Source organism: Mauremys mutica, chromosome 9 (assembly GCF_020497125.1).
Source record: "Mauremys mutica isolate MM-2020 ecotype Southern chromosome 9, ASM2049712v1, whole genome shotgun sequence".
Classification (NCBI taxonomy): Eukaryota; Metazoa; Chordata; order Testudines; family Geoemydidae; genus Mauremys; species Mauremys mutica.
Genome location: NC_059080.1, coordinates 22219071 through 22234157, shown reverse-complemented (window position 1 = coordinate 22234157; position 15087 = coordinate 22219071). Strand labels below are relative to the sequence as shown.

The 15087-nt window shown below is 43.7% G+C and overlaps 1 protein-coding gene across 7 annotated transcripts in view; it reads right to left on the bottom strand.

Moving 5' to 3' along the window:
* Nucleotides 1-15087, bottom strand: part of C9H8orf48 (chromosome 9 C8orf48 homolog) — a 235027-nt gene that overhangs the window by 15718 nt on the left and 204222 nt on the right. The window contains exon 11 of one of the 7 annotated variants that reach the window (XR_006582176.1): nucleotides 10000-10221. The exons of the other annotated variants lie outside the window; for them this stretch is intronic. The gene's annotated coding sequence lies outside the window, so the exon portion shown is untranslated. Of the gene's footprint in view, nucleotides 1-9999; nucleotides 10222-15087 lie in introns of those variants that run through there. 7 annotated transcript variants of the gene reach the window in all.

Sequence of the window (15087 nt, the reverse complement as noted above, 5' to 3'; positions counted from 1 at the left end):
GACCTTTGTCACATCCCCCTTATTCATCTCTTTTCTAAGATGAACAGTCCCAGGTTTTTTTTATTTTTTGTTGCCCATCTCTGCACCTTTTCCAATTGTAATACATCTTTTTTGAGATGGAGCGACCAGAGCTTCATGCAATATTCAAAGTGTGGGCATACTATGGATTTATATAGTGGCACTATATTTCCTGTTTTGTTATTTCTTTCTTCCCTAATGAGTCCTGACATTCTGTGAGGCTTTTTTTTTTTTAAACTGCTGCAGCATATTAAGCAGACGTTTTCAGAGAATTAGTACAATGACACCAAGATCTTTCTTGAGTGGTAATAGCTAATTTAGACCCCCATCATTTTGTATGTAGAGTTGGGATTATGTTTTCCAGTGTGCAATACTATGCATTTATCAACACAATTTCATCTGCCATTTTGTCACCCCATCACCCAGTTTAGTGAGAGCCCTTTGTAACTCTTTGCAGTCAGCTTTGGGTTTAACTATCTTGAGTAATTGTGTATTATCTGCAAATTTTGCTGCCTCACTGGTATAATCCCTTTTTCAGATCATTTATGAATATTTTGAACAATACTGGTTCCAGTAAAGATGCCTGGGGGACCCCACTATTTACCTATCTCAATTTGAAAAACTGACCATTTATTCCTACCCTTTGTTTCCTATCTTTTAACCAGTTGCTGATCCATGAGAGGACCTTCCCTCTTATCCCATGACTGTTTACTTTGCTTAAGAGCCTTTGGTGAGGGACCTTGTCAAAGGCTTTCTGAAAGAGGAATCAGCTTTTATAAAGGGAAACCCTTGTGGTACCTTAGAGACTAACCAATTTATTTGGACATAAGCTTTCATGGGCTAGAACCCACTTCATCAACTGGATCACCCTTGTCCACATATTTGTTGATCCCCTTAAAGAATTCTAATAGATTGGTGAGGCATGGTTTCCCTTTATAAAAGCTGTGACTCTTTCCCAACAAATCGGGTTCATCTATGTGTCTGATACTGTTCTTTACTATAGTTTCAACCAATTTGGCTGGTACCGAAGTTAGGCTTACTTGCCTGTAATTACCAGGATCACCTCTGGAACTTTTTTTTTTTTAAATTGGTGTCATTAGCTATCTTCCAGTCATCTGGTACAGAAACTGATTTAAATGATAGGTTACATACCACAATTAGTAGTTCTGAAATTTCATATTTGAGTTCCTTCAGAACATGTGGATGAATACCATCTGGTCCTGCTGACTTGCTACTGTTTAATTTACCAATTTGTTCCAAAACCTCCTCTATTGACACCTCAATTGGGAACAGTTCCTCAGATTTGTCACCTAAAAAGAATGGCTCAGGTGTTGGACTCTCCTTCACATCCTCTGCAGTGAAGATTGATGCAAAGAATTAATTTAGCTTCTCTTCAATGGCCTGGTCCCCCCTGAGTGCTCCTTTAGCATCTCAATCATCCAGTGGCTCCACTGCTTGTTTGGCTTCCTGCTTCTGATGTACTTAAAAATAATTTTGCTGTTTTTGTGTCTTTTGCTAGTTGCTCTTCAAATTCTTTTTTGGCCTGCCTAATTATACTTTTACACTTGACCTCCCAGAGTCTATGTTCCTTTCTATTTTCCTGAGTAGGATTTGATTTCCACTTTTTAAAGAATGCCTTTTTGTCTCTAGCTGCCTCTTTTACTCTGTTTAGCCACGGTAGCATTTTTTGGCCTCTTGCTTTTTTTAATTATTTGGGGTATACATATAGTTTTCAAACCTCTAGTATTGTGTTTTTAAAAGTTTCCCTGCAGCCTGCAGGCATTTTGCTCTTGTAATTGTTCCTTTTAATTTCCATTGAACTAGCCTGCTCCTTTCTGTGTAGTTTTTCTTTTTGAAGTTTAATGCTACTGTGGTGGCTTTCTTTGGTATTCCCCCCCCCCGTTAAATTTAATTACATGGCAGTCACTATTACTGAGTGGTTCAGCTATATTAACCTCTTGGATCAGATCCTGTGTGTCACTTAGGACTAAATCAAGAATTGCCTCTTCTCTTGTGGGTTACAGCACTAGCTGCTCCAAGACACAGTCATTAATGGTATCTAGATTTTTTTTCTCTCCATCCCATCCTGAGGTGATATGTTCCCAGTCAACATAGGGATAGTTGAAATCCCCCCTTATTATTGGGTTTTCTGTTTTTGTAGCTACGCTAATCTCCCCAAGCATTTCACGCTCACTGTCACCTTCCTGGTGAGGTGGTCAGACAAATATTTCTACTCATTTTGTGGTACAGCTTGATTCATTTAAGATTTTTACTGTACTTGACTCTATGCTTTCCTTCACAGACTGTGCCACTCCCCCATCAGTGAAACCAATCTCCTTGAATTCAGCAGGGCTACTCACATGACAAGTTATGCACATGCTTAAATGTTTGCAGGATTAGGCCCTAGCTCCATATAAATACAGAATTTAGCCAAGCCTGTACCAATTGCAGTATTATAGCCAGTTATTATATAGTGATAGCAAAAGAATTTTAAACCAGCAAAATTTCATATGTAATCTTTAGTGCCTCCATAATCAAGTGAAGCTATTTTCATGTGTAGCTTAGTTCCCTCCCTCCTATCCAACCAGTTTTTGTGCACAGCTCATCCTCAGCCCTCTTTCTGCCCTTTTGATTCAGTTCCAACTCTTCCTATTTGGAGTTTCCCATTTCCCTGGTGTTCACTTCTCTCTCCACCACCTGCAAATGGCCCCGCTGTGCAGTGGTACCTTGGCTTGAGGACGGAGGGCTAAGGGCTGCCCTCAAGAAAGCACATCATGAAGACTTAGCCCCATATCATTCATAACCATTTTGTCCAGCCTTTATAGGTCTAAGAATTTTTCACTCTACTAGCAGTTGAAATTGCAGCCATAATTGCAACAAAAGCAAAGGATGTGTGATTCCAGTACCATACTGATAAATTCATCAAAGAAATCAATCAATCAATCAATCAACTTTCCAGATTCCAGTAAGGATTCTCTCTTCACATATGTCAGCACATTTTCTACTGAGGTTTGTTGTTATCAGCAGGGCTCTATGTAGTGTCTGGGTATACAGTCACTTAGGGCTTGGCTACACTTACAGTTTGCAGCGCTGGTCATCCAGCTGTGTAGGAGCAGCGCTGGTGTGTGGCCACACTCACAGCTACCAGCGCTGGTGTGTGGCCACATTTGCAGTATTAGCAGCGCTGTTGGGAGTGATGCATTATGGGCAGCTATCCCAGCATTCAAGTGGCCGCAACGTGCTTTTCAAAAGAGGGGGGTGGAGTGGGGTCTAGTGTGACAGGGAGCGGGGGGAAAGAGAGAGTGGATTTTTGGAGCCAACACTGTGTGTTAGCTTCCTGACTTGAAAAATCAGAACATTTTTCCGACCCCTTAGTCTTAACTCTTAATTGCAAACAGCATGCAGGCAACACGACTCCCCGCTGTTTCCCTGCCTGCCTCTCATTTGATTGTTTACAGCCAGGTACAGATGATCACAGCAAACAGGAGCTGTGTTTGTTTTTTAGATAGCAGCAGCAACGGAGGAGCTCCACAGAGCTCATTCACAACAGGGAGGAGGATCTCATTTGATTGTTCACAGATTGATCACAGCAAACAGGAGCTGATAAGCAGCTCCGGTAGAAACGGGAAGCTCCGGAGGTTCACAACAAAACAAAGAGAGGCTGCATAACAAAACAAAGGGAGTAATTTAGTTTAAAGCATTCTGGGATATCTCCTTATTCCCTGGAGGCCAATAAAAGCGCTGGTGTGTGTCCACACTTGATGAGCAGCGCTGGATCACCAGCGCTTCAATCGCTACACCCCAACCTGGCCAGGTGTACAGCCAGCGCTGCAGCCAGGGAGTTGCAGCGCTGGATGTGCCTTGCAGGTGTGGACAGTTACTAATTGCAGCGCTGGAAAGCCTCTACCAGCGCTGCAACTTGCAAGTGTAGCCAAGCCCTTACATAGCTACTTCCTTCTTCTCCTTCCTCTCCCCCATTTACTATATAATTGCACTTCCTAATCCAATCTTTCCATTTGAAAAGCTCTAGCTCTTATGCGTGTGAAGATTTTTTTTTTTTAAATTGAGGACTCCTTTATATCACCAGTCTGTAGAAAACCCAACACAATGAAAGGTGTTAATTGACCCATTCAGGGCAATAGAGTGTTAATGTCCTCATTAGGTTGTAGAGTCAACACTGTCAACTATTTAACAGTCAGTTAGCTTAATAATTAGATTCCTATATGCTTCTATGTTTTTCCATTACAAAGATCTGCAGAATACTGAACACTACTCAGAATAAGCTGAATTTAATAGCAAAATTAATAGTAACAGCTACTGTTTTGATTGCACTGTACTGAAATGGAGGAGGATAGTGCTGTGGTATTCACAAGTATTTGCTGTACAAAACATGGAGTCTTAATTATTGGTCATTTATACGCACACTATGTATATTAGTAAAACTTCTATAAATGTTGTAGACTCGCAAGTTAACCTCTTTGGTACTCAATCTCGGGCTTCTGTTCACAGGAGGCCAGGTGCTACAGGATTGTTCTGACTTTGAATGCATTCAGATGTGCATGCGCATGCAGACACAGACACACACACCAAAGTACATGAATGTATTTCCATTACTACCATGAGTAGTCTCATTGATTTCAAAGCAGAGAGACCAGGACTGGGCCTTCAACTCCTTACCTTTTACATATTTCTCACAGATTGGGCTATGCCTATCTTTCTTTGGAGATCTTTGAGGGGGTTTGCTAGTACTCTTAGCTTTGAACAGAATACATACAATGATCAATTCCCAGTACATGATCCTGTGACAAACCGGAACTTTTATTTAAATCATATTTTTACAGAGTTTGAAAAATAGCAGCTGTATTTACACAGTAGCTTCTTGCCCTGTGTAAGTAGTCTGAACCCACTCCATCTTCCTACCCCAACTCTCCAAATAAGAAAGGGGCCCACTTGACAGTCCTACAAATTCAGCTCCTCAGCTAGGGAAGGACAGACATGCAACCTTGTGGGGAGGGGGATGACCTGTTCCACATAGGAGCCAAATCACCTCTCCACCAGTTATTCCTGTACAGCAGGCTGGGGTCTGTGAGTGCTCCATTACAGGAGCTGCCAACTGACCACTGTATCCCCTCAGGGGTGGTCCAGAGCAGCAGGGATCTCAGGAGGCTGGGGGGCCATACTGGGCAATCCATGAGGGGCCTGCACCTGTCATGGCAAACAGGAGGAGCTGTGTTGCCTATAGATGGGGGCATCACTGAGCAGGGAGCGAACCAACACTGACAGCCCTGCTACCACTCACAGCAGCCTGAAAAGCGAGGGGGCTAATACCTAGTTAGCACCACCTTCACCCACTGGGAGAAGGTTCAACAACTAGGGCCCCCAGCTTTCAGGGTACGGTCACCATTCTAGATCCAGACCAGGAGCCCTGTGGCCCATTGTCCCCACAAGACAGATGGACCCTACACAACCAAGGCCATCATCTCTGCCACCTGAGAACTGAACTCACTGTGCAGTGGAGAGAGGACCAGCTGGGGCAGGGCACTGTAACAATCCACAACTGTGCGTGAATGAGAACCACTGCTGGCCAATCTCACACAGTCCATGTGGGGACACACCCACTCACTGGTCCCATGCTCTCTTCTGGCCCAGCGCAGAATGCAGGGAAGGCGGGCATAAGGGCAGAGTGACAACCCTCTCCATCAATGAGAGGATAAGAGAGAGGCTTCTAAAGTGGACATCGTTACTGCAGGTCAAAGGGAATATACAGAGGGACATGAGTAGCAGAGTGTCCCCAGTCACCCCAAGAGCTACACCAGACAGGTCTCGCTGTATCTTCCATTGTGCTCCAATTCCTTTCCTGGCCTGTGCTCTCCAGGGCCGGCTCCAGGGTTTTTGCCACTCCAAGTGGCAGGGGAAAAAAACAAAAAGCCACGATCACCAGCACTTTGGCGGCAGCTCCACCGCGCTGCTTGCTTCTTCAGCGGCACTTCGGTGGCAGGTTCTTCCCTCCGAGCAGGACCCGCCACCCCAAGCACCTGCTTGCTGCGCTGGTGCCAGCCCTGGTGCTCCCCATGCCAGTGCAACCCTGTGCCGCACTTGCCTCCCCTCTATGGACATAAAACAAACATCAGCCTCTTCCCCCACCACTCCAGCCTTCCCCCACTCTGTAACCCACACCAGCCTCCCCCCAGCACATGACCACACAAGCCTAACTTTGTGCACAGAGCACACAACCTTTTCTCTCCACCCCATGTCTGCCTGCATATGCCCACTCATCTGCTCCCACACCAACATATATCTGCAGCACACAGCCACCTCCTGCATAACCCCATGACAGCCTCCAACATCCCCACACCAGGCTTCCCCCAACACAAATCCCCCTCCAGCCTTCCATCTCCCACACACATGATCCCACTCCAGCTTCCCTCCCCGTCCCACAACTCCATTCCAGACCACAATTCACCACAACACTTCCCTCAAGACAACCTTTCCTTATCCACCACAAAAGCCCTATTTCAGCCTTCCTCTTCCCCACACAAGTCTGCCAAGCCAGCATCCCTCTGCCCAAGAAAACCCTACTCCTGCACACATAAAGTTGGCCTCCAAGTCCAACACCCCTTCCACCTTTTTCCTGCCATGCTGGTGTCCACACCCCTAACTCACAATCCCATTCTGGCTTCTACCTGCCCACCACACATTGACTAAACCACATTCCACACCTTTACCAGACTCTTTATTTCTCCCTACCCCAATGATGGCTTCTTCCCTCCCCTCCCTTTTCCAGTTCAATCTCCTTTCCCCTACATCTCCAGAGGATTCCTGCAAGAAAAAGTGAGCAGTTAGGTTTAGCAACTGAGGGGAGATTTTGGGTTGGGAAGTGAGCTATGAAGCTGATTAAAGGAAGTATTTGAATTAAAACACATTATACAATATACTTCAGTCATTGGATTGTGTCTCTCTTTACCTTTGTTCTCTTATGGTACCTAATTCTGACAAAATGGCACCAAGTGGGAAACTGAGGATGAGAATAAAGAAAACCTTAAAAGAAAGAGTTAGAGCTATCGCTGGCCAGGAACACCTAAAGGGAACATAAAGAGGAGGGACTGATTCCTTTTAAAGTGCTGCATACATTCCTTTCAATTAAAGATCCTGGCTAGTGGGAGATCAGATAGAAGTTTTACTGCAGCAAATGAGCTGTTTGAATTGTACCATTGCTCAATTTTACCCACTCTGAACTTTACATTTGAAGATAAAACATCTGAAGAGCTTCTACTTCTTTGTGCTTTTCCCCTCTCTAATTTTAATGTTATTTTAACTGATTGATGGTACTTCTGCCAATCTACATTCACCTGAGGAATCACAGGCCGAGGAGAGTTCGTTTTGGCTGGCTGGGAGCTGCATATGTAATTTTAAAAGGGACACTGAGAAGTGAAAATCTGCCCTAATTTCAAATGCTAATTTTACAAATTAATAATATTTTCTTATTTTGATCTAAGTAGATGTTAGTGCAAATTTTAGAGGGCAAATTTAAAGCTGGTGGGCACTGTTTGTTCTTTTGGGTTTATGTGAGGTGTTCCAATTTCTGATTATGCAAAAACATCCTAACAACACATACAGCTCTTTGAGCTGGTAATTTGATGGAATCCCTAATGGCATACGGTAACATGTGCCAGAGGCACATATAATAATACATAGAATCAAACCAGACAAAGGGCTGTCTTTGGAAATAAGGAGGCAAAATGCTTTGCTCATAATACAATGCAGCTAGTATGGGGGAAATGACCATTCATTAATTAGGTCTGGAGTTCAGAATAGGGTTGATCTCAGTCACATCGCTGCCAGAAAGAACTTCTGATACACCATGTTTGTCAAAACTGTATCAGAAAAAGCTCCTGCATCAGCCATTCACATAAGAAGGAAAATAATCCTGAAAGCATTTTCACAATGGGCCAAAGATTTCACCTGTCTGAAACTAAGGGCACAGCTACACTAGAGAGCTTACAGAGGTGAAGCTGCACCGATATTTTGTCTCTCCCTTGCTTATGAATAAACCAGCTTATATTTGTCAAAAGTTGGGTCTTTTCTTCCATTAAGGGATGTGTTGAACTAAGCAGGACAATGTCATCAGCAAAAATGAGGTAATCAAATTGTACTTTCTCATTTGTCCATAAAATTCCTTGATTGCTCCAGTTACTTTTCATTGATCAATGAAAACAATAGTGGGGAAATAAAACACCCTTGCCTTACTCTAGTTGTCACTGCAAACCATTGCCTAATGGTGTCACCATCTCTGACTACATATTCAGTATTATCATACAGATCCTTGATTATTCTAATTATTTTTGCTGGTATTCTGTAGCATGCCATAATTTTCCAAAGACTGTCTCCATGTATGCTATCAAAAGCCTTCTTGAAATCTACATAACTTATCACAAGAAGTGCTTGCCACTCCACACTTGGTTCTATATAATATGTTTGAGACCAATGGGCAGGAGTCTTGATTCTCAGGCTCTTGATTTAATCACTGGATCAGGAAAAAATCAGGAAAAGGGGAGATGTGAGGAGAGAAGGGTGGGGAATATTGTGAGCTTCAGAGGGAGAGTCCATGAGGATAGAAATGGTGACAGGAAAGGGAGTAGGGTTGGTGATAAGGATGAAGGGAAGGCCAGTGTCAGAGTTGCAGGGATCCAGCAGATGCTGGGGAAGTGTTTATTATGGCAACGTGTGCAGAGAAGTTCAACAAGTGTCAAAATGTAGCGCTGTCACCAGAGAAAGTGGGGCCTGAAGCTCTGAAGACAATAGGGATTTCAAGTGGAGAGGCAGGTGTGCTGATTGCCTCTAAGAAGTAACATTGCCCTCAGTTTACCGATGTGAAAACTGAGACTCTCTGAGTAGTGATTTGCACAAGATCACACAGTGAGGCAGTGTCAGAATCAGGATTGATGCCCAGGTCTCTTGACTCCACTAGACCACAGTGTTTGCTTGAATGAATAGTATTACTTTTGCTGGGCAAATATGAGAACATATGAAAAATTTCAGACCGAAAAGAAAGGTAACATATTTGGCAACTTTCAGTAGTGTACAAACAATAATGCAGTGAGCTGTAATTCACTCTCTTAAGCACAAGGTGGTGATCAAACATTAGTTTGAAGAAATATTCCTACAACAGCAGTGGCTTTCTTCAAGCAAACACCCTGCTTTAATTTCTTTGTCTTGCTCCAAATTCAGTTCACTTGTGATAATTCTTCACAATGAATCCTGAACCTTTTTCTCTGGGGAGTAAAGCAACGACCTGCTCTGCATTGAAATTTGCTAATGAAAAATAAATGCACAAATCTGGCAGATCATTTTGCATCTGGCACATCGGTAAGTTACTTGTGTATGATATTGTGCGGCATCCTCTCTCCTAAACAAACTCTCCCCAGTGGATAACAGCTTCAGTCTTTCTTGCTCACATACAATCTAGCAACTTTTTATTGACTAAATGGAGAACACAAAGCAAGGACTAAAATCTAGGTGCTAAATCATTTATAATAAAATGATTCTTTATATGGAATTTATCCTAAAATAGCCTTGATGCTTTACAATAAAACAGCAGATTTTGGGGTAGTCCTCCTGCACACACAGTCCTTCCTGAACACGTAAGGATTACAGGATAAGGCATTAAGTGCCTGATCTTGTTCTCACTGACATTATTATGAGTTTTGCTGTTGACTTCAATAAAATTAGGCCCTAAAGGCTAAAACATTTGAAGTTGCCACAACAGTTGAAAAGTGGATAAAGTCATAAAATATTATTAGCAGTTTTTATCATCGAAACACTGCAAATATTAAGTTTCACATCTTCCCATTGTTATTATTTTTACAGTGCCCAGGGGTATGCTCGTGCGTTACAAGACAAATAGAAAGATATGGTCTCTGTCTCAAAATTCTTTTATTTTGACATGACAGGAAGAATGAGAGTAATAATAGTGAAGATGGATGTAAGAAGAGTGAAGGCAATCAGATCACATAGTTACCCAGTTTGTGGTAAGAGCTTGGTGGTTCAGTTAAGTAAACAGGCAAATAGGTAACCATGCTACAGTGGGGGAAACTGAAGAAGAGATGTTGAGTTGCCCAATGGCAAACAGTGTCAAAAGCATCAAAGCTAAGAAGTTCCAGGCTCCCTGTTCTTTGATCTGAACACTAGGCCATGTTATTCTCTCTGAAAAATAAAACCAAAAGCCATGTGAAATAAAAAGCCTTTAAAATCTGCTACATCTGAAGCTGGTCATTCTACAATCAGGGTTGTGCTAGAACAAAAGCAGATGCAATAAATCAATGAAGGAAATTTCTAACAACGTAAATTCAGGAGGAAAAAAACAAACCAAACAAAACCCCTGCTTACCCAAACAGGTCCCCAACCTCATGTATTTTTTATGTTGGAGATGGATGGCCTATATGTGTTACTAGTGACAGGAATTACAGCATGCAGTTTAGCTATGTGTTGTGATTCAGGCACATTATAGCCAATAAATAAGGAAAATCTACAGAGTCAGATTCACACTCATTTGTAATGATCCTCATTCCCCTGCAAGCTTGGCACTAAATAACTCTGCTTTGTAAATGGGAGGCTCTCCATGACTTATTTACTATCCCTTGCTTGGCCCTTGCATGTTTAGGGCCTGAGTCAATGTCCACTGATGTAAATGGGTAGATTCCCGTTTACTCAAAGGGGAGATGAGAGTCAGACCTTCAATTAGTAAACTGTCTCTCTCACCCTGTGATGCAGTGTAGCTGCCACCACCAGGGGCACTCATGCTACAAGTCCTCTAGTTCTAATTTAAAAGGCAGTGGAACATTCTGACTGAGTGGGCCTTGAGTCTGGAACGCACTCACTCCCCTCCTTGGTCTGGCAGAGCCTGGATCCACTTTCTGACCATCAGTCAGCCCTGGTCTACACTACGAGGTTAGGTCGAATTTAGCCGTGTTTGGTCGATTTTATAAGCAATGCAGCTACACAACCAACCCCATTCCATCGTCTCTTCAAATCAACTGCTGTATTCCTCCCCGGCGAAGGGAGTAGCACTAAAATCACCCTTCTTGGGTCGAATTGGGGGTAGTGCAGACGCAACGTAGTGCAATTTGACGGCATTGGCCTCCAGGAGCTATCCCAGAGTGCACCAATGTGACCGCTCTGGACAGCACTTTCAACTCTGATGCACTAGCCAGATACACAGGAAAAGCCCTGGGAACTTTGAATTTCATTTCCTGTTTGGTCAGCGTGGCGAGCTCAGCAGCACAGGTGACCATGCAGTCCCCCCAGAATCACAAATGAGCTCCAGCATGGAGCGAACGGGAGACACCGGATCTGATTGCTGTATGGGGAGAAGAATCTGTGCAGGTGGAACTCTGATCAAAAAGAAGAAATGCTAATATATATGCCAAAATCACACAAGGCATGGTGGAAAAGGCTACACCAGGGACACACAGCAGTCCCGCGTGAAACTTAAGGAGCTCAGGCAAGCCTACCAAAAGACAAAGGAGAAAACAGTCGCTCCGGGTCAGAGCCCCATACATGCCGCTTCTATGATCAGCTGCATGCCATTCTAGGGGGGGACCCTACTAGTACCCCACCACTGTCTGTGGACACCTGCAAGGGGGGAGTCTCACGCAACATGGAGGAGGATTTTGTGGATGAGGAAGAGGAGGAGGAGAATGTGCAGCAGGCAAGTGGAGAATCCATTCTCCCTGGCAGCTACGACCTTTTCATCACCCTGGAGCCGATACCCTCCCAAGGCGGGTTCCCGGACCCTGAAGGCGGAGAAGGCACCTCTGGTGAATGCACATTTGTAACTACACTGCAGGGGTTAAAATCCATTGTGTTTAATGTTTGATTTGCCCTGAAGAATTGGGATGCATTTGTGGCCAGTACAGCTACTGGATAAGTCTGTTAACATTTTTGGGGATGGAGCGGGAATCCTCCAGGGACATCTTCATGAAGCTCTCCTGGAGGTACTCTGAAAGCCTTTCCAGAAGGTTTCTGGGAGGGCTGCCTTATTTCGTCTTCCACAGTAGGACACTTTACCACGTCACGCCAGTAGCAAGTAGTCTGGAATCATTGCAGCACAAAGCATGGCAGCAAATAGTCCTGGGTTTGGGTCATATTCATGCAATATTCGGTCTTTATCTTTCTGTGTCAGCCTCAGAAGAGTGATATCATTCATGGTCACTTGGTTGAAATAGGGGAATTTTTGTAAGAGAACAGCAAAAGGACCCCATTCATGCTGGGCTGTTTGCGCTTGGCTAAAAGGGATCACCCTGGAGAATAGCCATGCGATGGGGGGAGAGGTGTGCTGCACATCCAACCCAAAACCGCAGCCCCCTCCTTTTAAACAGCAAACCCAACCGGCATTGCTTGCTATGGGAAAGGAGGGCGCTGAAGTTTGAAACCATTCCCACATGTTATGAAGGTGGAAGAAGCCAACCCTGTGTACCCTTTGGCTTACCATGGCTGCCTGGAAACCGAATTCTGTTGCCCAGCCATGTGTGATGTGTCACCATACTGGCAGGTGCTCAATATAAAAGGCAAATGCGACCTTGTACCTAAAGCACATGTGCTATCTGCTGTGAATTGCTTGATTCACTGTGAAAGAGTCTCCTTTTTGTTCTCAGAAATGTATCTTCTTAAATTTTACTCTTCCTTTTTATCCCCCCCCACAGGTGCAAATGTTTCTATGCTCCCCGTATCATCTCTGTCCCTGAGGTTATTGCAGATTGGAAGGCGAAAAAAAACGCACTTGCGATGACATGTTTTCCAAGCTCATGCAGTCCACCCACACTGATTACCCATGCAGAAAATAACACTGCATGGGTAACCCAGGAAAAAAGGCGCAAAAGGATTGTTTGCTGTTGCTTTCAAGGAGGGAGTGAGAGAGGGAGGGGAGACTGATGACATGTACCCAAAACCACCCATGACAATGTTTTTGCCCCATCAGGCATTGGGAGCATAACCCAGAATTCCAATGGGAAGCAGGGACTGTGGGATAGCTTCCCACAGTGCATCACTCTGTGAGTCAGTGTTAACCACGGTATTGAGGACGCACTCTGCCAAGCTACTGCGCTTAGTGCGGACATACACAATCGACTGTATAAAATCACTTTCTAAAGATTGACTTCTATAAAATGGACCTAATTTCGTAGTGTAGAGCCCGCTTGCCACTAAGCTCAGCTCCATATGACAGGGTGTTACATACTTGGAGCCCTGTTAAGAGTTACTGGGCTCCTGCCTATCCCATGGCTGATCTGGGTGGGGCCTTCCTCTTCTTCAGCTATCCCTCTATGTAAGGATGGTGAATTTTTAGGTGGCTGAGGAGCCCAATTCATGCCCTGCAGATTTTACCACAGAAGTGACAGGTGTAGTCTTGGAGGAGACATAGTTGTTGGCTGGACTGTTGTGCCCTTTCTTTCCTCCTTTGTCGCTTCTCTGTCTCATGAGCATGTCTGTTCTCCTCAAAGTGAGCAGTGGCTTGGTGTATGGTGTGGCGTCACTGTGTTCTGTTCAGTGCTGAGTCTTCCCAGTTTGTTGGGTTGATGGCTCCCTTTTTAAGATGGGGAGTATGTCTTTGAAGTGCTTCTGCTGCCCTCTGCGAGTCCTTCTCCCCTTAACTTAACTGAAAGAAGAGTATTTGCTTCGGGAGGTGAGTGTCAGGCATCTGTATACATGGGCCAGCTCAGCAGAGTTGATGTTTCATGACCTGCGCTTCTATATTGCTGATGTTGGCTGCAGAGAGAGCGCTGATTTTACTGCATTGGTCTTCCCAGCTGATCCTGAGAATCCTCCTGAGGCAGCGCTGTTGGAACCACTCCAGCCGCTTGAGATGTCGTTTGTAGGTTACCTGGATCTCTCACACATAGAGAAGGGTGGGGATGACAACTGCCTTGTAAACCAAGATCTTGGTGCCTGTTTGCAGATTCCTATCATTGAAGACTCATTTGAATAGTCTTCTAAAGGATTCAATTTCTGTGTCAATGCTGGCTGTTTGTCAGAGGTGGCTGCCAAGGTATGGAAAATGATCCACATTTTTCAGGGGTTCTCTGCTGATGGTTTCACATACAATGATGTGAAAAGGACTCTCCCCTCATCTCAGGTTAACAGGATAAGATGGTGTGGTGAGATTTCATATCAAAGATTGTACTATCCAGTCTGTTCTTTGACATATTTATCTTTAACATAAATAACTGTAGGTCATCTTGCTGAGTTTACACTCTTTAGTAAGACCTAATGTAATGATATTTTAGATTTGCAAGTCCAAGTAAATTGGTCAAAAAGAGTACTGAACCATAACTTTAAGTAACTGTTTTTGATATTCTGAACTTGTCCCTTTCAGGCCAACCCATTCCAATAGCAGGGACCACATTCTTAAAAATGCCTTAGAGACAAGTGCATCCTTACTCCTTGGAGAAACACTGGCAGTGAGACAAATGTGTTAAGTAATAAAGAATTGATCATCATAAACATTATAAGAAATTGTGGTTATGTACATTGTTCCTTGGTGTAACTGCTGAGCCTCAACTCTAGTGTTTGACAAATGCTTGCGAGACACTATCGGTATTCAGTACATGGCTAGAATATTGGTTGCGTCTCCACTTGATTGGTGCACTATTGCTTGTATGCTTATGTGGTTCTGACTGAGTAAATTAACAAACCGTTCATTGGTTGAGAGCACCCAAGTGTTCGATTTGAGAGATACCGTTCAAGGCAAAAGATGACCTGAAAAGAACCTGGAGTTAAATTAGTAGGCCAACACATCCATGTCTCAGTAAAAAGAGGTTATCCTATTATATTCCATTCTAATATTTGCTATAACACATGTACAATTGGCAAATCTAGTTTGTCAGATCTCAGCTTTAAAATCTAACTGGCACCTTGATTAATTCATAAAAGTGACCCCTTTCAGGCTTATAGTTGTCCCCTAACTTGATTCTACTGTTAAAATTTTTATTACAGATGGGACCTGTGTCCCTGTAACCAGGTTAAACCCTGGGCAGTCCAACACTATAGTTCAGTTATGGGGACAGTCAGATTCTA